General features: G+C 42.7%; 1 protein-coding gene across 1 annotated transcript in view; it reads left to right on the top strand.

Annotated features, from left to right (window-relative positions):
* Positions 1–24,896, top strand: part of LOC143828644 (uncharacterized) — a 429,168-nt gene that overhangs the window by 310,574 nt on the left and 93,698 nt on the right. Inside the window, exons 3-5 of the mRNA XM_077318920.1 lie at positions 5,622–5,663; positions 15,209–15,288; positions 15,428–15,469. The gene's annotated coding sequence lies outside the window, so the exon portion shown is untranslated. The remainder of the gene's footprint in view (positions 1–5,621; positions 5,664–15,208; positions 15,289–15,427; positions 15,470–24,896) is intronic.

Here is a 24,896-nt window from a genome sequence, read left to right on the forward strand (position 1 = left end):
GATGTGAGTAGTTACTATAAGCACCTGAGGGACCGTTTCCACACCGGGAATTTGTTCTGCCTTACTGATGGTCTGCTGGTGGGGCAAATTCCCAGGTGTGGCCTGATTCAGGCCCTCCATTGCCCCATGTCAATGCAGATATAACTGGTTCCCTTTTTTGCTCTGGATGGCAATGCAGCCTGTTCGGGCAGGCCCGTGCAGCAGGGGAAGGATTGGCCCATCCAGGCCCAGCTCCTTCCCACCTGTGGCAGCAACTATAGTTCTCAGAAGGGACAAAAAATGCCCCAGGTGGCTCTGTGGCGCAGAGGAGGTTGAGAGAGGACATGATTGCTGTCTTTGAAAAGTTGTCACTTAGACCGTTTATGCACTGGAGGTTTCATGCCAGGCTGTGGGCTGGAGTTTTAGTCATGGCAGGTTGCCCCACCTCTTCCTGCACCCACATGGGGGAGCATTTGGCCTGGTGCACCTCATTTGCCCCCGATTCGTGCTCCTGCACGGGAGCTGGGGCAGTGAAGTTCTCAGTGCATAAACGGTCTTAGAGGAGGGTAGGGAGTGGTTCCGGTTGGCAGCAAAGGATAGGATCCATAGTAAAGGGTTTAAACTACATGTAGAATGGTATCAGCTAGATATCAGGTGGGGGGGGGGATTCACAGAGTAATTCAACAGTAGAATTGGCTGCTTAAAGACGTGGTGTCTTTGAGCAGTGAATGGACAGATACTTACCATAGATACTTTATGCTGATCCTGCATTATCCTGGAGGTTGAACTAGATGCCCTATATGGCCGTTTCCAAATCTCTGGTTCTATGATTCTATGTTGTACAGAACATACAATGAATATTTTCTGGACTGAAATATGATTAGCTTCAATTCAGTTAGTTATATTGTTTTTACTGTTAATTGGGTAAATTGTGGGGGTTTTATTATATTTTTAATATTTTATTATGTAAACTGCCGTGAGACCTGCTGGGGAACGGCAGTATATAAATCAATCAATCAATCAATTTACTGATATATTTTGAGGTTTTTTTGAAATCCATAGCAAAACAGAAGTAAAGTACAAAGTTCATACTTAAGGGTTCAGAATATTTTAACACCCCAAAATCAGGGTCAAACTGGTCACTGAAATTGCTCAGTTTGTACTTCTCTAGGCTTCAGTTTTAAAACTTTATCTTAAAAAAAAGTTTCCAATTGTAAGCATCCACAAATTAGACAAGTATTTCTATGCAATTGTTTGAGAAGTTCGATAAGAGAAGTGCACATGTTGTCATATGTCTTTTCCATCCCCGTTTTCTCCCTAGACACCATTTTTTAACAAGGCAGCTATCTATTAGGTGAAGTTTCCCCTACTGCTATACCACCATGTTGAAGCTCAAGAGCCATTCATGGTTATTCTTCTTCCAATCAGTGAACTCCCATGATTTGTTCTGATAATGATGCAGTCTTCCCCTTGTACAAGACAACTCCCCCTGAAGGGGTCTTCTCATAGTGGAACCACCTCTTGTGTCAGGGGAGGTGCCTTGTGTCAGACGACAGTGCTATCATTAATTGAACAGATCCATGTGATCCAGCCATTATTGGACAGGTATTGATACCTTTGGGCTTAACAGTGTAGTAGATTTTCTCTCAGACGCTTTGGGTTTCTCACTGTAATTTTCAGTCATTTCCTAGGAATGCAGGCTAATTCAGATTCAGGTCACAGGAGTATGGGAGAAGGCAATTCAGTTCCATCTCCCCTCCTCTGCTGCCAGTTTTCCAACCTGAAGTGGTTCTGGGGATCTGACAGTTTCTCCAGTGAGGTAAACAGTGCTTTTCTGGGACAATTTTGAGTTGGGGAAATGGTACAGGGAAAGGAATATGCCATCTCCTCAAGTTTCATGGTCCTAATCTGTATTGGTCCCCACACACCTGACATCTGGTTTAATGCCTTGGGATGTGGATAAAGACACACGTAAGATGTTGTTTGGCCCATTAAAAGAAACTCATTTGGGGACATCTTCCCTCTACATGTATCCATAGCCTGTTTACAGTACTAGCATAAAATAATAGAATATTGTAAAAGAATAGAATATTAGCTCATTCGCATCCTCTTCATTATTGAAAGAGTATGTGAAAACTAGAAACAATATTTTATAAGGTTTCATTGTTTTTATAAAGTCTTAATGTTTTCTTTCAACTGGAAATTGACACTGTCTTAACATAGGCCCATTATGCACGGAGGGAAAGGTCCGCATTTGGAGTGGAATGTCGTCGCCTAAAATCACCGATAACGCATGGCACCGGCTACAACTGGCTGCAGATTTGGTGCAGGCCGACGAAAAAGCTGCGTTAGCGAAACGCGGAAGAAAGCGGAGCTTCCGGGCGACCAGGGCGTGACCATAAGCGGCGCTGAAGTTGCCGCGTGCACAATCGGTTACTCTGGGTTTTGCCGCTGTTGCATCCCGTCCCATGCATAAGCGGTTTGCTTCGCTCCGCTCCTTCCCCCTCCACGTTTTCCATGTGAACCGAAATCGCCGTTTCGGCGGCCGTGCAATAGGCCATAGTGAAAACTCTCCCCATGCCTTTTTAAGCAATACAAACAGGTTGACTTACTGGTAACAAAAAATAGTAATCTGACTCTGAATCAATTTCACTCACCTTGGAACATATAGGTACCAAATAGGAAATGTTCAATACATGACCATCTGACAGTCTATACATATACTATCTTCTCCACAATCTTAAGAGACAAGTTAAATTTTATAATCCCTTCCATGGGATACCAGAACTTCTTATTCTAACAAATGAGCTACCTTAAATTTTATTATTCTTAGTGTTTATATATGTAAGCCTTATACTTCTCTTGATTCTGAACCACTTTCTCTCAAATTAGATTCTAACAATACTCAGACCTTACATTTGAAAATCCAATAACATTTAATTTAGTATTCATCTGTCTAATAAAAACCTGTGTAATAATTCTGCTGGTGATCTTTGCATTGTAGTTTGTTGTGTTTCCATATATACTTGCAGAAAACCATAGTAAAATGTGTGGGGACCAATACAGATTAGGACCTTCCTGTTTAGCTGTCTGCAAACTACCTTTCAATCTTCTGTTGAGTAATTCTGTGTCTCCATTTGCTTGTGGGTAATAAACCAATGACCAATAATATTTTGTCCCACAAGAAAAGTTTCAAACTCCAAAGAAGTATATTGGGCACCATTATCAGAGATTAACTCTTTAGGATTCCCTTCTTTACTGAAAACTACAGCCAACAACTTTGACAGAGAAGAAGTATCTTGTGATATAAATGCTATCTCTAGCCACTTACTGAACAAATTATTTAAAATTATTAGTAATATAATGACACTCAATGGGGGCAGTATTAAAAGGTCCCATACTATCCATTGCAACCTTTTCCCATGCAGAATGTGGACATGTGACTGGCTGCGACAGTGCTGAGTGTATTACTGCTGACATACTAACCTACTTACTTATTGTTTGATTTATAACCTGCCACTCCTGTACAAGACAGCTCTTGTAGCAGGTAACAGTACTAAAACCCCACAATAAAAATCCCCTTAACGATAAAACAATACAACTATTTACTTCACATATCCTGGTGGTGGTATTATCCCCCTCCCCTTCCTGATCAGCAGGCTGCATTTTGCCTCAGGGGTTAATGGGGAGCAACCCGATATACTGGTTGACTTGGGGAAAGTGCTAGATCATATCATGTAACCTAGATCTTATCATGGGCAAGGTGCAAAAACATAGGGTGAAACTCTTCTGGAATTAGTAGTCAATGTGTAAATACCAATGTTTTATAACGAAAGCTCATTATGCAGTCTAAAGTAAAGCAATGTTTCTGAATCTATTTCCTTTATGTTATTAGACCATTTGTTCATTTAAAATTTTTGCTATATTGGGCATGCTAAACATGCAACTTGAAATGTCTTCCATGTAACTGTAACTAGAATAATTGAGAGAAGTGCAACAACTTTTGTATCCTGACAAAATATCTGAGGAAGGCAAGGGCAGCTGAGACAATCAACTGTTACATTTTCCATTCCCGGCTTATATTCCATCTCATAAGTAAAAGAAAGCAACCCATGCTGATCATCTAGCAATTTAAGTCCCTGTACTTCTCAATCCTTTTGAGGTCAATGATGTTGTCAGGATCTATGATCAGTATGTATTTTAAATGCATGGCCCCACAAGTAAGTTCTCTACTTTTCTGTGACCCAAATACATTCAAGTACCTCCTTTTCAACAAAGGAATGCTTCCTTTCATCCTCAAGTGTTCTTGATGCAAATATGACTGTCCTTTCTACCTTACCCTCATGGAGCTGAGTCAACACAGCTCCCAAAACATATTCAGAAGCATCAGTTGTCACAATTATAGACAGTGTCAGGCTGGACAATGCCAAAGCTGGACTATAAGTAATCAAATCTTTTATATTTATATAGTATATTTATATAGTATTAAAAGTGGCCTAAGCCACAGGTGACCATACTAAATTTGCACTTCCATGTAATGACTCTCTAAGTGGTTCAATAACCGAAGCATAACTAGGAATATAACTTGTATACCATGCCTATAAAATTGCTTCGACTTTATTTAAATCAGGTTTTAACTCAGCTGAAGTCACAATATTTCTGTTACTATGAAGGGTCGAATTTATTTTTCAGAAATGCACTTTTTCAGATATAGCTATTGATGCCTTATTCTCTTTTTTCTATTTCAAAAGAATTTATCTGTTACTAGCCCTATGAACACTTTGTAACTTCACCCCCTTGCAGGGCTGTTTTTTTTTATGAGACATATCACAGGGTGTTTTAGAAAGAAAGTAGGATGGTTTGAAAATACATTAGTGCCCCTGAACAATTACAGAGTGAAATTCTGCACAATTTCTCTTCCCACCCTTCTTTTTGAATTTCTGTTTTGATCAAGATAGAAGTGATTTGAAAAAGATTCCAGATTTGTAAAAACAGTTACATAAATGGATTGGGTAAAGAAGAATTAAGAACATTTTTATTAACAAAGCTAGCTTATCAGTGAAATCCTAAGCAGATCTCCTCAGAATTCTACTAAAGTCTGCTAAAAGGGACTAACTCTCAGAAAAGTATTCTTAGAATTGCACAATAACCTCACAGTGGCTTGAGGAGGCTAATTCCCTGTCCTTTGATTCTCAACTGTTATCAACATTCTGTGTCTTCTGGAGCATTTCCATCCTCACCAGTTCTTAGGGTGTCCCTTTCACTTTATAAAGCCTTTTTTGTGCATGTGTAAATATTCTAGGTTATAAACCAGGGGTAGTCAAACTGCGGCCCTCCAGATGTCCATGGACTACAATTCCCAGGAGCCCCCTGCCAGCATTCGGTGGCAGAGGGCTCCTGGGAATTGTAGTCCATGGACATCTGGAGGGCTGCAGTTTGACTACCCCTGTTATAAACTGTAACACTTGTATCACATTAAAGAGTAAGTTAGGTCCTTATACCATGTAATTTGAAATAATTTTTAAACATTTAATTGTTAGTCTGTAAACTGAGTTTAAATGATTTTTAACATGAAAAATATTGGTACCTACATATATGTATTATTTATATTAATATGGTTGTATCTATTTTTATTTTCTTAGATCCCCTGATGAAGCTCATTGTGAAACACTGGGATCTAAAAGGTAAAATAAACTATTTACTCTCATTTATTTATTTATTCATTCATTCATTCATTGACATATTTGCTTGTTCATTCATTTATTATATTTCTATACCGCCCTCCCTTCAGGCTCCCTTGCATCTTGTTCCTCGTTTTTTTTTCTCTTAGTAACTACTGTGTTTTTACTTTCTTCCCCATTATGTTTTCATCTTCCGCAAAGAGGCTTGGCAATTTCCTCTTAGAAATCATAATATTAGTTTACAAAGGAAGTAAGGAAATTCAATTTTCTGATGATATCATGCCAGTCTTAACTATTTACCAGATGGTACAACTAAATAATATTCGAAAATATTTTAAAATAGTCTCAGCATACATAATTAAAATACAGAAAACCTGTCTAGGTAATGTACATTTCAAGAAATTGTACATGTTAGCTAATAAACTAGTGACTATGGTTCATAGTCACTAAATATATAGGCTGGATATTCTGAATTGAATTGGTATATTAATTTTGCTGTTTAGATTGATTTTCTGACACTGCTTTCGCAGGGATAATCAGAAAAGGAGGAACGAATTACTGAGATGCCTTCAAGTAATTTTGTACTATTATGAGCAATTTAAGCAAGCTCCTTCTCACCAATAAGTACCGAGTTAATAAAACAAGGGAAATTAGGCTAAACGAAGCTATACCCCGCCATCTATTTGTTTCTTTATTGGATTTTTTTTTAAAAGGAACAAACAGTTTATTAATTATATACTTAGCACTTGATGTTTCATAATTAAACATCAAACGATATTACGCTTGGAGATTGATGTGCTTGTGTCTACAAACAGAACAGATTAATGTAATGTTTTGCTACCTTCGACCTTGTATCCTTGAGTCTCTTGACTCTGTGTCACCAAACATAGAACTGTAATAGAGTTGAGGTCTAGCTAATAGTGTGCGCTATTGTGACTGTCATGCTCCATCTTTGTAACTTACGACGCGAGGTCCCCAAAGTAGTCTGTACACACACAGGAGCATGTGCAAGAAAAGTGAATGTGAAGCAGGAAAGGCCTTAAAATGGAAATTCTTCATTCAGCTCATTCAAAACCAATCTTATTGGTTGCGCTAAAACCAGGTTAAAAACAGATTGCACTGAAACGTCCAGGAAAGAAAGGCTTTTTAAAGTGCTTGATTCCTAAAACTGTAAATAACATTCCTCAAATGAAATCAGCTGGTGATATTGCTTTGCCTTTATATAGTGCTTTAGGGCGCTGGAATCTTTACAATAAGTTTGCAAGGTAGGGCACTGTTGTATGTTACTGTGATTGAGGAGTTGCAAGAAAAAAGAAGGAAGGAAGGAAGGAAGGAAGGAAGGAAGGAAGGAAGGAAGGAAGGAAGGAAGGAAGGAAGGAAGGAAGGAAGGAAGCTGAGAGATCAGATTTATCAGCGCTGTGGCAAGGCCACCCAGCTGGCTGCATGTGGGGAAGTGCAGAGTTGAACCCGGCTTGCCAGATTAGATGGCCACACTCCTTACCACTATACCAAGCTGGCTCTATGACTACATATTGCATTTCCTCTGGAGACATCCCTGGGTTGCTGGAGAGCAGTGTTCTGCATGTATGTGCTTCCCAAGTTTATGTGAGCCCAAATTTGGGCTCAGCTTGCACTGTCTTTCCAAATTGAGAAACAATATGTGTGTTAAATAGACTTGCCAACTTCCAAGTGGTACATTGAAATATCCCACTATTGCAGTTGATCTCCACATGACCAAGAACAGTTCCCCTGAAGAAAATGGCAGCTTTTGAGGGTGGACTTCTATGACGTTATACCTCGCTGAGGTCCTTCTTGGCCCCCAATTCTTCCCTTCTTAGAATGAACTTCAGAAAATCTCTTCCCCGGGATTGCCAGCCTTCAGGTGGGGCCTGGAGATCTGGAATTACAACTGATCTGCCAACTGCAGAGATATGTTTCCCTGGAGAAAATGGCTGCTTTGGAGGGTAGACCCTGTGATGTTACACCCTACTGAGGTCCCTCCTCAGGCTTCATTCCCAAATCTCCAGGAACTTCCAAATTTGGAATTGGCAGTACTACTCCATCTGATCCAGACCTGCCCCATGGAAACTTTAGTGGGTAATTAAGCCCTACAGTCCAATGTTACCAAGGCTGTGGTGAGATTTAAGGGAGACAATTCCAAGCTCTTTATTAACTGCTGTTAGTCACTCTACTGTTCAGGCTTCTCAGATGGTATACATGATTCTCCCTTCCCCATTTTATCATTGCAACAGCCCTGTGAAGTAGGTTGGGATGAGAGAATGTGTTTGGCACAAGGCCATCAAAGAAACTCCATGGCAGAGTGGAAATTCAAGCCCAAAGCTGCTTAATCCTAGCCCTTTGATCTTAATGCCATGGCACCATGACGGCTCTGATTCGAATACTCTGTTTTCTTACTGGCAAATCATTTTATATCCGGTATATTTTGTGAGTATCCAAGCTAAGCATTTTCACGTTAACTACAAAAAGGGAGGGAGGGAGGGAGGGAGGGAGAGAGACAGTGTGCTAAGAGCATGCTTCGTTTTGTCACTGATGCCATCTCATTTCAACAGGATCATGTCCAGTGTTTGAAAAACATTCTGCTAGTGCTCACAACACTGCAAAGAATCAGTCTTAAAGATTAAGATGTTATATCAACATTAAGTTCACAAGCAGGTCTTTTCTGAAATAAGCAGTGGATTGGATTGAACCCTCTTCCCCCTTGTTTGTGCAAGGACTAGAGAGAAGAGAGGTGAACTCATCTCTTTACTGCAGCCCCATACTGTGGGCCCCACAACCCCTAGCATAGCCTACCTAGGGGCCAAGACGGCATCCTCCTGCCCCTCGCACTACCAGAAGAGTTGGTAGGAACCCTTCCCCCCTTCACTGAATGTAAAGGCACTGATGACACTTATACAGTTGTGCATATTATCATTCATTCATTCATTCATTCATTCATTCATTCATTCATTCATTCATTCATTCATTTTTTTTTAGGAAGGGGGTAGGAAGGGGATTTTATTATTGTGCTGCCATGCTGTGATGTTTTTAATGGGGTTTTAAGACACTGTAACTCGCCACGAGCCATTTGGGAGTGGTGGGAAATAAATTGAAATAATAATAATAATAATAATAATAATAATAATAATAATAATAATAATAATAATTCGCTGAATTGCAATAAAAGCAAGGGTTTGATAAGGAAAGGCTATAGATGGCAGAACAGTATCAGTCAGTATAAGAAAGAATAGTGTTGTTATCCACAAGCAAAGAGTTTACTAAAAAGTCATCAGGGTGTCCAGGAAACCTGGTCAGCAGAGGTAAAATCAGTGTCTGACACTGTGATAAAAAATTGCAATGCAATAGAATATGAGTGATTGTTTCAATTTCACCAGAACTTCAAGGGCAGAGCTGCGCCTCTATAGGTAAACGCTGGAATCTCCCGTTGAGCAAAGCCAATGGAAAAGCACCAAAGCAAGCCAAAGAGAAGGCCCATCAAAATTTAGCAATGGAATGGAAGTCAGATATGGCACGGTAGAAAAACTCACTAAAACTTTTAATGGCCTGTAGGGCCTTGGCAGAAGAGCTATATCATTCGGCCGCTCAATATCCTTATGTGGTTTTATATAAAAATGTGTTACTCTCGTGAAGAAATGCATTTTTTTCTGTGGAGGATTGAAGTGTTTTAACAGATCCCCACCCCTCACCCCCATCTGAGCTGAGAACTGCCAGGGAGGAGAAAGGTAGTCAATGGCTTTCCAGGTTCACCCCTGCTGTACTAAAAATGCTTCTAACTTTGGATGCTGCTGGTGGTGTTGGGGGGGCAGGGTAGAATGCGGCCTGCAGGCCTGAACAAGCTCATTCTACCACACTCCCCTCCCCTTTAAGGAAAAAGAATCTGAACTCATTTCTTAAATACAATTAATGTTCAGTATTTAATCTAGGCTGGCTGTGTCTGTCTTGCCCACCCAGCTCTGGAACTCTGCCCCTTCATTCTCAAGCTTCATAGCTGCTGATACATGTCATTTCTCAGTTTATTTTGGTACTTCTGTGCACACCTGGATATTCAATAAATGCAGAGGTATAAATTAACATATGTAGTAATAAACAGGAAAATTATCTTATGCACAACCAGAAAAAATAAACAGGGGGGGGAACTTTAACATATAAAATAGTGCTTCATTTTAAACGTGAGCTTTCCATTAATTTTGTGGTTGTGAATACAAATGAAATATAGTGCACACCCTGTAGTGAAGGGAGTGGGTATAGTATTAGAATAAATTATGCACACACACAAAAAAATCCAGACTGTTTTGGATTTGACCCAACATGTTTCAACCAAATTTTTGGCACTTAATCTGGCCAAATCAGAAAACTTTCAAGTGGTGCACATGCTCACCTTCCCACTGCCTAAGAAGGGGGAAAAACAGCTGACCTGTCATTGTCAGCTGTTCGGCACAGCGCTCTTTACAAATGTCTCCCTCATGCTTTTGCACGGCCTGCAAAGGCATAAGAAGTCATTTAAAGAGCGCTCCACCAAACAGCTGATCCTGACACAAATGGCACTCTAAATGCCTTCCAAATGCTGCCTGAAAAAGCAATGAGAAGTCATTTAAAGAGTTCCCCACAGGATACCTAATAGGGACAGGTGGGGTGAGCTGCTTGCTGGGTCTTTAAACCTCCTCCCACCTCCCTGTCAGGCTTCAGGGAGAAGCCTCTCTGCAGTATAACAGGGCAGTATAACAGGGCAGTGCAGGGAGAAAAGTGCTGGCCTGGCAACCAGCTGGGGAGGGATTTAAAAGGAATGCATGGGGTGCCTGTAATTATCAGCTGCTAGAAGCACACTCTCCCCTCACCTTCTCAGGCACTACCTGAGAAAGCAAGGGGGATGTATTTAAACAGGATGAGTGGCCAAATTGCCAAACAGTGATTCGGCCGTCCTGATTCAGAATGTTTGAATGCAGGGAACGAGCGGTTCACTTTGGTTGAGCCCCAAAAGTATCTGAATCAGCATTGATTCAGGTACTTTTGGGATTATCCAAGCTGAATAAGGGTTTAGAAGGGGGGACATTAAATGTGCAGACAATACTAAACTGGGAGGGGTAGCAAGCACAACCGAAGACAGAATCAGAATGCAGATTGATCTTGATAGGCTCGAGAAGTGGGCTAAACTGAATGAAGTTCAGTTCAATAGGGACAAATGTAAAGTTCTGCATTTAGGTAGGGAAAACAAAATACACCAATATAGGATGGGGGAGACTTGGCTTGGCAGTAGCATGTGTGAAAAGGATCTAGGAGTCTTAGTAGACCACACATTGAACATGAGTCAACAATGTGACTCAGTGGCTAAAAAGGCAAATGGGATTTTGGTCTGTATGGAGTATCGTGTCCAGATCATGGGAGGTGATGGTATTGCTTTACTCTGCTCTGGTTCAGCCTCACTTGGAGTACTGTGTTCAGTTTTGGGCACCCCAATTGAAGAGGGATGTTAACAAACTGGAGCATGTCCAGAGGAGGGCAACAAAGATAGTGAGGGGCTTGGAGACCAAAATGTATGAAGAAAGGTTGGGGGAGCTTGGTCTGTTTAGCCTGGAGAGGAGACGACAGAGAGGGGATTTGATAACCATCTTCAAGTATTTAAAAGGCTACCATATAGAGGATGGAGCAGAATTGTTCTCTCTTGCCCCAGAGGGACGGACCAGAACCAATTCTACAGCTTCCTCGGGAGGTGGTGGGTTCTCCATGTTTCGAAATTTTTAAACAGAGGCTAGATAGGCATGTGACAGAGAGGCTTTCTGTGAAGGCTTAAGGGAGTGGCAGGTTACAGTGAATGAGTGATAGGGTTCTGAGTGTCCTGCATAGTGCAGGGGGGTGGACTAGATGGCCCATGAGGTCCCTTCCAACTCTATTATTCTATGATTCTATTAACCACCCATCCCTAGCATGCACTCTTCTCATTAAACGTTATTCCGATCTTCAAAAAAGAGAGGAAGGATGACCCAGGAAACTACAGACCAGTGAGTCTGACCTTTGTTGTGGGGAAGATAATGGAGCAGATATTAAAGGGAGCGATCTGCAAACATCTGGAGGACAATTTGGTGATCCAAGGAAGTCAGCATGGATTTGTCTCCAACAGGTCCTGCCAGACCAACCTAGTTTCCTTTTTTGACCAAGTAACAGGTTTGCTGGATCAGGGAAATTCGGTTGATGTCATTTACTTGGATTTTAGTAAAGCTTTTGACAAGGTTCCCCATGATGTTCTGTTCTGATGGATAAGTTGAAGGACTGCAATCTGGATTTTCAGATCGTTAGGTGGATAGGGAATTGGTTAGAGAACCGCACTCAAAGAGTTGTTGTCAATGGTGTTTCATCAGACTGGAGAGAGGTGAGTAGCGGGGTACCTCAGGGCTCGGTGCTCGGCCCGGTACTTTTTAACATATTTATTAATGATCTAGATGAGGGGGTGGAGGGACTACTCATCAAGTTTGCAGATGACACCAAATTGGGAGGACTGGCAAATACTCTGGAAGATAGAGACAGAGTTCAACGAGATCTGAACACAATGGAAAAATGGGCAAATGAGAACAAGATGCAATTTAATAAAGATAAGTGTAAAGTTCTGCATCTGGGTCAGAAAAATGAAAAGCATGCCTACTGAATGGGGGATACGCTTCTAGGTAGCACTGTGTGTGAACGAGACCTTGGGGTACTTGTGGATTGTAAACTAAACATGAGCAGGCAGTGTGATGCAGCGGTAAAAAAGGCAAATGCCATTTTGGGCTGTATCAACAGAGGCATCACATCAAAATCACAAGATGTCATAGTCCCATTGTATACAGCACTGGTCAGACCACACCTGGAGTACTGTGTGCAGTTCTGGAGGCCTCACTTCAAGAAGGACGTAGATAAAATTGAAAGGGTACAGAGGAGAGCGACGAAGATGATCTGGGGCCAAGGGACCAAGACCTATGAAGATGGTTGAGGGACCTGGAGAAAAGGAGGTTGAGAGGGGACATGATAGCCCTCTTTAAGTATTTGAAAGGTTGTCACTTGGAAGAGGGCAGGATGCTGTTTCTGCTGGCTGCAGAGGAGAGGACACGCAGTAATGGGTTTAGGCTTCAAGTACAACGATATAGGCTAGATATCAGGAAAAAGTTTTTCACAGTCAGAGTAGTTCAGCAATGGAATAGGCTGCCTGAGGAGGTGGTGAGCTCCCCCTCACTGGCAGTCTTCAAGCAAAGGTTGGATACACACTTTTCTTGGATGCTTTAGGATGCTTAGGGCTAATCCTGCGTTGAGCAGGGGGTTGGACTAGATGGCCTGTATGGCCCCTTCCAACTCTATGATTCTATGAAATAGAACATGCATTTATTGTTTTCAGACATACTCAAATACAAAAAAACAAAGTGAAATTTGATCATTGATTATACGTTGGAATGGACTTTGCTGGTTATCACATAATAAAATTTTAGAACAACCAGTCACAAGAAGAACCCTTTGGCAGAACATCAGCAGTGTAAACGGGTGTTCCAAATTCAGCATCTAGCATCTTACAAGTGAGGAAATCCTTATCTTTCTCTAGTCTCCCTCATGTTGAAGGCAGGAGCATGTGCCTAGACATCCCATTTTATCTTACCAAAAATAAAAATGATATGGTAGCCCAGGCTGACAACAGATTTGAATTCAATGCTCTTTCCCTACAGTGAGGATTTTCCATGTTTCTTTCACTGCCTCCGTCAATGCAGAGGCATACACTTCAATAGGCAGATTTCTACACACTATATTGTGTACACACTGTGTACACACACTATGGAATTATAATCCTATAGCAATGGATTGTTTGTTTGTTTATTTAAAAGGAAACTAGGGGCCAAGCCCGTTACATTCAGGAATACAATGGGTACTATGGGGTGGGGTTGGGTGGAAGAATTCTGTGGATGGCCTCCCTCTCTCCCAAGGACCTTGAAAGGCTGCAGGCTGGAGGTCCCAGGAAACGGAACTCACTGGCAGGGGCAGCTCTCATGCAGCAGGGATCTGTAGCCTCCGAGCCTCGGAGGGAAGTGGAAGGAGGAGGGGGTGGTCAGGGGTGAGAGATGGAAGGTGATTGGCTGGCTGCTGGACAGACGGGAAGCCGGTTGGAGGACGCACTCAAGGGCGGGACAACTGCCCTGAGTGGGTGTTAAGCGCTGACTGGCACTTAAGCCATGAGACCAGCTCCTCCTCCTAGACCTTACTAGAAATATATTATGTAGGGTCTAGTGCAAGGGTCTATTGTAAGGTGACCAGATTTTAACATTGGTAAAGCGGGACACGATTGACCGGGGCGGGGGTTCTTGATTTACAATTTGGTCTATATGGAGCAACAAAAATTTTCATTTATTTGTTTGTTTGTTTATTTATTTATTTAGATTTTTATAACGCCCTTCTCTACGGCTCTGGACGGTTTACATAAAACATATTGGAACATTCATTCATTCATTCATTCATTCATTCATTCATTCATTCATTCATTCATTATATACCGCCCTCCCCGGGGGCTCAGGGCGGTTTACATAATAACATAAGAACAATACATGCAACACATTTACATAGAACACTATCAAAATCAATATAACAGTATAACAATAACAACAACACACCAACTAGAACAATTAAAACAGCACTTCAACAATAACTTTAACAATAACAATAACTTTCAACAATAACAGGTTTGATCTCTGTGTCTGGTGGGGGCTGTAGATGTTATGGCTCAGTCGGCCCCACCAAAGGCCTGGTGGAAGAGCTCCTTTTTGCAGGCCCTGCGGAATTGTGGAAGTTCCAGCAGGGCCCTGATCTCTTCGGGGAGCTCATTCCACCAGGTGGGGGCCAGGACTGAAAAGGCCCTGTCCCTTGTTGAGTCTGACGTGCCTCTTTAGGGCCAGCTGCAAAAGCACACCGAAAGGGCATTATCCAAGTGCAGAATGAGCCTGGTCTTCTCAATCCCCCTTTAATACTTTGGTGCCTTACAGCCCTTGGAAACCTGTGACCAAATCTGATAACATTGCTGATGTAACTCTAGGCTAAGGCTATTCTCTGGTTTCTTCTTAATTGCCACGAGAAGGAGGCACTGCAAATTTCATAGTATCATTATTTTCCTAGGATCTTCAGTGGAAAACTCTTATCATCAAATCAAAAGCTTATGCAGATGAAGACTCGTATCCAGATCAACCTAACGAGAGCTGTTAGACGTATTAGCATGTCCTGATTCAAAAACAGTAGCTTTCATTAGCATAATAAGCTGCTAAATGTTTGCAGAAGAAAATATATAATTTCATGTTTGCTTTTCGAACATAGTCTAAGCCCCCTGATATGGGTTTTCTCTAAAGCTGGATATATGATGATAAACACACATCTTTCTTTCATTTTCATTTGGACATTTTAAATGAAATTTGTGTCTTGACTGAACGTCATTTTCCTTGGGCCTTTGAATGGCTTCTGCACAAGTCCTGAGCATAATCCTGTCAAGATATCACCAACCGTTTGGTTATTTCAATTGTTTTAATTGATTTTAGATTATGAATGACTGTCATTATCACATATTGCAAAGCGCCCCAAGATGGCAGGACTGATAGGGGCAGTCTATGACAGGTAGGTAAGTATGCAAGTAAGTCACCATCTGATTTTTATCGTCAGTTCAGTAAATTTATAAAAATGGGCTCAATCTGAACCAGGCTTTTGCATGGTCTTCTCCATCTGGTTGCCAATTTGTCATTTTCTTCTTTCATATTCAGGAGCCTAAACATGATTGAGGACCGGAAGGTATTTATTACTAGGTAAGACGTCCTAGTGATTCTACATATTTAGCGAAAAGCAGACGTATTTTACCTTCCTTTGCAGTCTCTCACCCAAGTACCGACCCTGCTTAGTTTCTGAGATCTGAGGAGGCCATGCTGCCTTTCCTCCTATACTTAGTAATTCTACAGCTCTCATTTTACTTCTCATTCGTACTTGGGGATGGCTATTACCGGGGCTGCCACCAAGTAATCAGCCACTGCGTTTAATATGGATTTGATAATACGGTTCTTCATGCTCTGAGGAGTTAAAACAAGAGAATAAAATGTTCCGTAAAATGCAAAAACCATTCTTTGCAAGGCTAGCCCTTCCTCACTGCCACCTTCGAGCTGGTTTGTGCAATGGAAACAAGACGCAGCTTCAGGAATGAAGTCCACATGAGGCGTGTTGCTGTAGAAAAGAAACAGAAGTCCTTTATTGTTAAGGAACTGAGAAGCAGGCCGGGAAAGGAAGGACAGGCATTCTGCCTGCCTGTCTAAGGAGGAGGAGAACGCGTCTTGCCTTTGTGGAAGTTAGACAAAGAAGCGGGAAGAGAAGGGGATTAGCAGAAAGGAAGGAAGTTCCTGAGAGTAGCAGCCTGGGTAAACAAAGAGACAGCAGCAGAACAGACTCCAAGTAGGATACCAAGGAAACTGACTTATGTACATTACTAGCAGGAGTATCGGTGTGCTTGGCACAAAGACACATTGTACAGGCTTTTACTTCAAACACACACAACCAGGGGTGAAGAGGAGAATTACAACGTGCCAGCTCTCTCAGAAATTCTTTCCTTCGGCTAGCCCAAAATGTCAGCACGCAAACTCCGTTCCCATCTGAAGAGTTTAAAACCCTCCATTTGAATTGTGGTTTGGATCATAACTGTTGATGACTGGGATTGCGTGGTTTGTTTTGTCATGAGCTGCCTTAAGCAGGTTTTGTAGAATGGCGTACACATTTTTAAAATAGGGCACTGTGGGTTCCCTTGCCTCAGAAGGTCATGGTGAGGAGGAAATGGGTTAAGCCCTCCTAAAGAGTGGAGGAAGAATCTTCACAGCTGGTTCAATATCTGGAGATTCAGAGTGGCGCAGTAGTAAGTAGCTAAGGAACCCCCAGGAGCTAAATGCAGCAATGCACATCTGTGATTAACAAATGCCCTTGTACAGGGAAGAAGGGCCTGGAGAGACGGAGGATGGGAAAACACAGAGAATCTGGCGTAAATTCTCCTAAAAGGGTAGAAGAACACCCAAATGTTTGATTGTTTTGAATCAAAGCTCGGCAGATTTCCTGTATGGCATCGTGTTTGAGAATCCTAAGAGATTTTTATGCTATAGTTTGGGCAAAAATCTGAATCCATCTTTTCCCCACAGTAAATTAACTTTGGAACGAATGGTATCATCCAATCTCAGACGCTAAGTAGGGCAAGGGACCACCAAGGAAGACTCTGCAGAGGAAGGCAATGGCAAACCACTTCTGATTCTCACTTGCCACGGAAAGCCCTTGCTGGGGCTGCCCTAAGTCGATTGTGACATGATGTCACTCATGTACATGCATGAACTTCTTTTTACATGGCCATTTGCACGTTCTCACCCCCAGTCTGCTGGTTCAACACTTTTTTCAGTTTTCTTCCTTCTTTTTCTCTGATGGGGCCTTTGTATCCAGTCAGGGTTCGTGAACACCATGATGCCAGGGAGAGTGAACAGAGTCAATCAGACTTGGAGCTCTTGCTTTTGTTATCTCTGTTTGTCTGCCTTTCCTCAGTGCTCTCTCTCTCTCTCTCTCTCTCTCTCTCTCTCTCTCTGGCTCTCTTGTTGCTTGCAGCCCACCTTACAACTTAGCAAAGAGTATGAGCATGTCTGTCATGCTCCAAAACTGTCAGCATGGTGGCAGCACATAGGCATATGTCATGATGCCACTATGTTTGCGATAGCACTATGAATCCGAGAAGAAAAGGATGAAAGGGAATTTTTTTTACTTCTGAGCTTTTAATACCGGGAAGTAAAAGATGCCAACAAAGGCTAAACAAGTGTGAGAACCTGTTTGCAAAGTTAGCATACCTACTTTATGTTTGTATAGATGTATTTTGCCCTGATCAAGGCCCATTATGCACACACTGGATAATGCACTTTGAGTGCACTTTAGAAGTAGATTATCCTGTTCCACACAGGAAAATCCAGTTGCAAAAGTGCCTATGCAGCTCTGGCTGTCCTGACTCCTGTCTCATATTTTGCTAGATTGCCCCTTATATGAGCAATGCCATGTCAATGCCTTTACTGTCCTACTGAGAACAAAGTCTATTGTTAATAAGTCTTTGACCCTGCAGTTCTCCTTCTCTGATAGAGATTCGGATGTAATTACTATTATTGCTAGAGTCTTAGCTAAAGGTAAAGGTAAAGGTATCCCCTGTGCAAGCACCGGGTCATGTCTGACCCTTGGGGTGACGCCCTCTAGCGTTTTCATGGCAGACTCAATACAGGGTGGTTTGCCAGTGCCTTCCCCAGTCATTACCGTTTACCCCCCAGCAAGCTGGGAACTCATTTTACCGTCCTCGGAAGGATGGAAGGCTGAGTCAACCTTGAGCCAGCTGCTGGGATCGAACTCCCAGCCTCATGGTCAGAGCTTTCAGACTGCATGTCTGCTGCCTTACCACTCTGTGCCACAAGAGGCTCTTAGAGTCTTAGCTAAGATGTTCCTATAAAATGTTGTTCATCTTGTTTTTATATTTTAGTAGGGACAAAGCCCATTGCAGTCAGGAATACTACAGGTACTAGATTTGGGGGGTGGGGGGGTGGAAGAACTCTGTGGATGGTCTCTCCCTCCCCACAGGACCCGGAAATCTGCAGAATCTGAGCCGGGGATCTGCAGCCTCGGAGGGAAGGAGAGGGTGGTTAGGGGTGGGAGACGGAAGGTGATTGGCTGGCTGCTGGACAAACAGGCAAGCTGGTTGGAGGAGGCACTCAGGGTCGGGACAGCCGCCCTGAGTGGATGTTAAGCGCTGAGTGGCACTTAAGCCATGAGACCAACTCCTCCTCCTAGGCCTTACCAGAAATATTAAATGGATTGTTTTTATTATTTGTCCTGTCTTATTATCTAACTGTATCCTTTTAGCTGTATTTACCTATGTTTTATGCCAATTAGAGGTTTCTGAATGGAACATTGAAAGTGCAATATCCAACATGTGCATAACGGACCCTGGATAACCCAGATCTTAGAAGTTTAACAGAGTCATCTCTAGTCTGTATTTGGATGGGAGACATCCAAGGCACGCCAGGATCATGATGTAGAAGCAGGCAATAGCAAACCACCTCTGACCATCTCTTGCCCTGAAAATCCTATGGTGTCACCATGACCATTTACGCACTGGAGGTTTCATGCTGGGCTTCGGGCTGGAGTTTTAGTTGTGGCAGGTTGCCCCACCTCTTCCTGCACCCACACGGGGGAGCATTTGGCCTGGTGCACCTCATCCACCATTTGTGCTCCTGCACGGGAGCTGGGACACTGAAGTTCCCAGTGTGTAAACGGTAAGTCAACTGTGACTTGATGGCAAAAAAACCCAAAACACCAATATTTACCTATACCCTGCTTTCCTCCTCAGGAGGGACCCGAAGCCTTTCTGCAATTTGGACCCATCCCTGTCAGGCAACTGGTCCACTCCATTGTTCCCAAGCTCATGGTCTTCCCCTCCCTTAATTGTTGCCATTACCAAACTGTTCAATGTTTGACGAGCTATGTTTGACTATTATGACTGTCGTGATCTGTTCTGTGGTTTGATGTATGTTTCTTGTATGTACGAGACGTCACAGCGAGGGGTGGTACATAAACTGAATGACTAATAATTGTTGTCTTCTGAAGAAGAGTGGTCAAACATGGGCCATTCACCATATCCCATCAAGGCATTAGTTTTAAAAGCGGAGAACACATAGTCAGACTGCCTTCATCCCATTTGAAGTGGTCTGTCACCCATCCGATCTGTGTGAAAACAGATTTAATTTCTAGAAACGAAATCTACTCTTGGTAGATGTCTCACTTTATGGCTACAAATCTCTGCTGTTCTAGGGGAACACGCAGCTCGGCTGATAATAAAGGAAAGGGATTTTCTCAGCAGCCAGGCCAGCAAGGAAGGGGGGGGGGAGTTTCTGTCCCTTCCAGCCTTGCAGTCTATGTTCAATCAGCTCACAGCTAATGGAAGCCCTCCAGTGCTCAGCAATAAACAAACACAGTTGGGCAAATAGTCCAAAATCAAATCTAGTATATAAGGTGGACAATACATAGTTAGTTCCATTACAGAACACTCCCCTGGGAACCAGAGCAGCTTTGGAGTTCTTCTCATTATACACCAGCACCATCTGTAGCCAGCCTGAACCTTATTTGGGAATTTATAAAGTACACCGAGAGAGAGAAAAAATAGACTCGGAATCAGGCGGCCGAGAATCCTATTTCAAGTTTAAATTTTGCTTGTGAAAGATCATTTGTTTTTAGACTCAGCAAACAGTAGGCCTCATCACTCACAATGAGCTACGCATGTAGCAGGGATTACTTCAGATCAGGGAGATTGAAGGTAATTGCTACTTTCCACGGGGAGATAGCAAGTCCTGGTGCCGCTTGAGAGAGATACAATACGGTGCTGTTATTTGCAACTCTTCAACCGCCACCCCCCCCTCCCAGCCGCCAGTTGGAACCATCCTTTCACACCTTCTGTTCCCTCTCCATATAAATTTTGATTATAATGGAATTTTTAAAAGGGTACTCTATTTCATTGACCACAGGGATATTCCCTCTTTTTTTAAAAAAAAAAATGAATCTAAAATGATTCTAAGATTATTCCAGCATCTTAGTCTCCGGAGTGAGAGTGGCGAATGAATGAATGAATGAATGAATGAATGAATCAATGAATCAATGAATCAATGAAATACAGTGATGCATTTGGTGGCTTGGATCAAAAAATGAGTGGCAAGCCCTTTTTTGTTTCCTTTGCAAATAATGGACTCCAAGACTCTGCTTACAAAGTCCGTCTGGCTCTTGGTGTTGAGGAGCCCTAGGCCTGCATTCATGGGTTTGTTCACCATTTGAGTCGAGAAGTATTTCCAGATGCTTTTACTCCGTGCAGCACACTGCCTGCCTGGGTAGCGGCTCTCAATGTGTGTGCCGACAATTTACTAGATTGATGAGATTATGTCAGTCTCAGGGTCATCATGGGAAGTAATGTAACATGTAAAATCAGCTATGTTTGAAGAGTTTGTGCTGGGGCTCCCCACCCACCCACCAACCACCCACCACCCACCACTCCTGGACAATTGATAACCCAACCAGGATAGCCTTGGCAAGCCTGATTCCATCAGCTCTTGGAAGCCGAATAGAGTCAGCAATTGGGAGGGCAACCTCCTAGGATTACGAGGGTTATGATGTGGGGCCCAGCAATGGCAAACCACCTACAAATGTCTCTTGCCTGTTAGCCTGTCTTAGGATTGCCCGGCTATATTATACATCTGCCACCTGATATATAATAACTAACTAACTAAATAAATAAATAAATAATTAAAATAAATAAATAAATAAATAAAAGAATGCACATTGTTTGTCATTCTGTGGCACTCATCTTGTCAGTGCATGCTCAGAATCCAATGGATCTGAGTACAATTTGCCGGCAGAATTTCAATCCAGTCTATAACACTCAGTGCAAATTCATTGGGCTCAGGGAGATAGGCAGGAAAAATGGGCAAAGGACAAGTTGTATACTTACTCAAGGCAATCAAAGGATACACTTTAAAATTAAACTATTTTTTTCCCCATTTTGTCAGTTGAAAATCGACATTTTTCTCTTTCTCCACTTGACACTGAACACTTACACCCGTGCAAATACACACCTTCACAACCATAGCTGGAATCCATCCTCTGCCAACTTACATAGCTGATTCTCTTTCCTTTGTCCTTCTCCCAAATTTTTGATGGACTGTTGTACTTGTCCACTCGTATATCCATCAGAAAGTGGCTGGTGTTGGCCTACCAGGCATTCAAATGCTTTAAGGTCAGCTACTGAATGCCCTTTCCGCTCATTATAAATCTCTGTGTAGATCTCAGGAGTTTTAGCCCCACAACCGTGGGTACATCTATGCAAATAGGATTGGCTTGTCCAAATTCCCTCACCAAGCATTGGCTGGAAAAGCTAGATTTTACAAAATTATATAGAAAGATTACCAACGTTTATCCCAGCATTGAGTATCATGACCCAGAGCTCCTTCCCTCTCTGCGTGAAACATGGAGATGCTTCAAATTTCACCACAAATGTGTTTGACCATTGAATGTATTGTATTCAAAGGGGTTGATGAAATGTGGACTGATTAGCCAGTTCATTTTCTTCAAAAGGAATATGAACTTGCCGATTTTGGAGAGGCAGTTCACATTGGACTGTGATAGGTTGAATAACCTGAGTGTCTATATACATAAAATCATGAACGTACACCATGACAAAATGTTGAAGGTTCCGAAGCCTCCTATTGGTGGAATATCCCTCCCTCAGGGCCAATTGCTGCTCTTGCTCAGGATTCCGCACGCACCCCCTTTCCTTCAGGCCTGCTGTGAAGGGAGCCTCTAACAGCTCCTGACTGAGGCGAGGGACGCATTTCTGAGAGCAACACAGGGGAGTCTGTGTGTGCGTGCGTGCGTGGACATTCCTTTTGAGAGGGGAAAGCTTATCATCATCATCATTATTTTATTTATTACCCGCCTCCCCTCTGAGGCTCAAAGCGGGTCACAATATTTTATAAAAACCCCAAAATAAACTCCAAATAAACAGTATAAAACCAATACATATAAAAAATATCCTCCCCATAAAACCAAGATGAAATGACAAAAAAACCCCGAATCTTCACCAGAGGGGACGGTGCAAGAGGGTGCTGATTGACTTCACTACCGCCACTCCTCTGGGGGGCCCTGATCTCCTTTGCCGCCCGGCCTCAACCATAGACCTGGCTGAAGAGCTCCGTTTTCCAGGCCCTACATTCCACCAGGTCAGAGCCAGGACCAAAAAGGCCCTGGCCCGGGTTGAGGCCAGGCGAGCCTCTTTAGCTTTCCCCTTCTGCCTAATGACTGGCTGACAGGGTGGTCACAGAAAAGCCCCTTCTCACTGACTATACTGCTGTGGTTGGCCTCACTGCTTGAGACAAGCCAGGCATGTTTCTTCTCCACTCTTTGAACCTTTGTGGCCTATCATGCAGGGTTGTTGTGCAGATGAAACTAGATGCTGTTGCAGGGATTCTTTTGCCTCCTGTTTAATCTGCACAACCCTGTGCAGTAGATTTCAAGTGTTTCATCTCCACAACAACCTGTATGGGAGGCCTCAAATGTTTCTTTTGCACAACAGCCCTGTCCACCCTCCAAAACAGCCATTTCTGCCTGGAGAGCTGACCTTTATAGTCTGAAGATGAGCTGTAATTCCAAGTGATCTCCAGGCCCCACCTGGAGTTTCAGTACCCCTGGGTGTGAAATATTGCTGGAGGTTTGGAGGTGGGGCCTCAAAACAGCACAATCCTCCAATGGTACAAAATGGTCCATTTTCCAAAGCCACAATTTTTGCCTGCAGAGCTGATCTTTATAGTCTAGAGCAGTGGTCCCCAACCTTTTTCCGGATGGGGACCGGCGGGGCAACTGCCTTCCTCCCCGGGAGTCTGCCCCACCTTCCTCCCCGGGAGTCTGTTATGGGGAGAGGAAGGAAAGGCGATTGTAAACTGCTTTGAGACACCTGAGGCCTGATGGGTGACTCTGGGCCATTCCCAGTTCTCTCAGGGCTCTCTCAACCCCACCTCGATCACAGGGTGTCTGTTATGGGGAGAGGAAGGGAAGGGAATTGTTCACTGCTTTGAGATGCCTGAGGCCTGCTGGGTGACTGCGGACCATTCCCAGTTCTCTTAGACCTCTCACAGCCCCACATCCCACACAGGTTATTTATTGTGGAGAGAGGAAGGGAAAAGGTGTTTGTAAACCGCTTTGAGACTCCTTTGGGTAGTAAACAGCAGGGTACAAAAATCCAGATCTTCTTCTTTTAAGGGGCAACAGTGAAAGAAGCATGTGAGCACATATTTTATCAACAGTAAAAAAATGGAGACAGAAGGAGCAGGGTGGACACCTGTGTACTGTGACTACCCCATGTGGATTATGGCAGGGGAACATTTGGGTGTCTGTGGCCTAATTCACACAAGAAGGGAAATGGGATTGAATGCAGAACAGGGAGGAATTGGCTGCCATGTAATCTCCCTCTAAGAAGAGTCTCCAGTCTGATTTTCCCTTCACAAGACATGGCTCTGGAAAGCTCATCTGTAACCACAATTCCCAGAGGTCAGTCCTCTCCCATACTCAACGAACAGTCCAAACCACACTTTTTGATACCTGCCTCTCCACACCCACACCCTCATTTGTCACCATGCCACCCCAACCCCCCCCCCCACACACATATTCAACCCCACGCCCTTACAGACTGGACAACCTCTCCCCTTCCTCTTTTGACCACCAAGCTCTAGCGCCCATTGTTCTAAAACCTACAAAGTCTCCTGAGTGCTCATCTGTGCCCATCTGCAATCACATACCCTCGTGCCCAGCCATACAACCACAACCCAAACAACACACCCATGCATCAACATGTCCTTCCAGAATCCCTGACTTACGTTTACCACCCCCACACTCTAGCACCCGTTGTATTCCTGGAGACAATGGGCTTTGCTCCTAGTGATTATAAAAATAAAATAAAAATGAAGTCCCTCTTTTTTCTATAAGCTCATATTTTCTTCCTCATTCCTCAAAACCACAGACTATTTCCCCCCAAATCATGCAAAAAGTCTATTAAGAAATTTCCAATTATTAACAAATACGGATGTTGTCTTTAATTAGAAGTAAGTTTGAGCATCTCTGCCAGTTCCGTCATTCTTACCCACCATTCTCCCACTGTTGTTATTGTCAAACTTTTCCATTGAGCATATAACAGTTTTGCTCCCTTAACCATATATAAAAACAAAATTCCATGTATTTTTAATCAAGTTCCATTAGTCACATAAGAAAAGTCTCCAGTTTCATTTGTAAATTAGTCTTTAAAATTTTCTGGATTAATGCATGGATTTGTGGCCAATTTTTTTTTAGTCTTCTTACATGTCCACCCTTTAAATAATAAAATGCCTCTTCATGGTACTTGCATTTCCAACATACATTTGAAGTACTTTATACTCTTTGGATAACCTTATACAGGTGATACATCATTTTATATCTCTTTAAGGCTTGAGCTTAAAGTAAATTTAACACCCTTTGACCACATATTTTGCTATTGTTGCATTTGTATATTATACCCAGACTTTTTAGTCCATTTTGTCACACATTCTTTCACTCATTCTTCCTGTCTCAAAATTCAATAGATGTTTATACATCATGCCAATAATATGTTCATCATTT

The sequence above is a fragment of the Paroedura picta genome, chromosome 2 (assembly GCF_049243985.1).
Source record: "Paroedura picta isolate Pp20150507F chromosome 2, Ppicta_v3.0, whole genome shotgun sequence".
NCBI lineage: Eukaryota > Metazoa > Chordata > Lepidosauria > Squamata > Gekkonidae > Paroedura > Paroedura picta.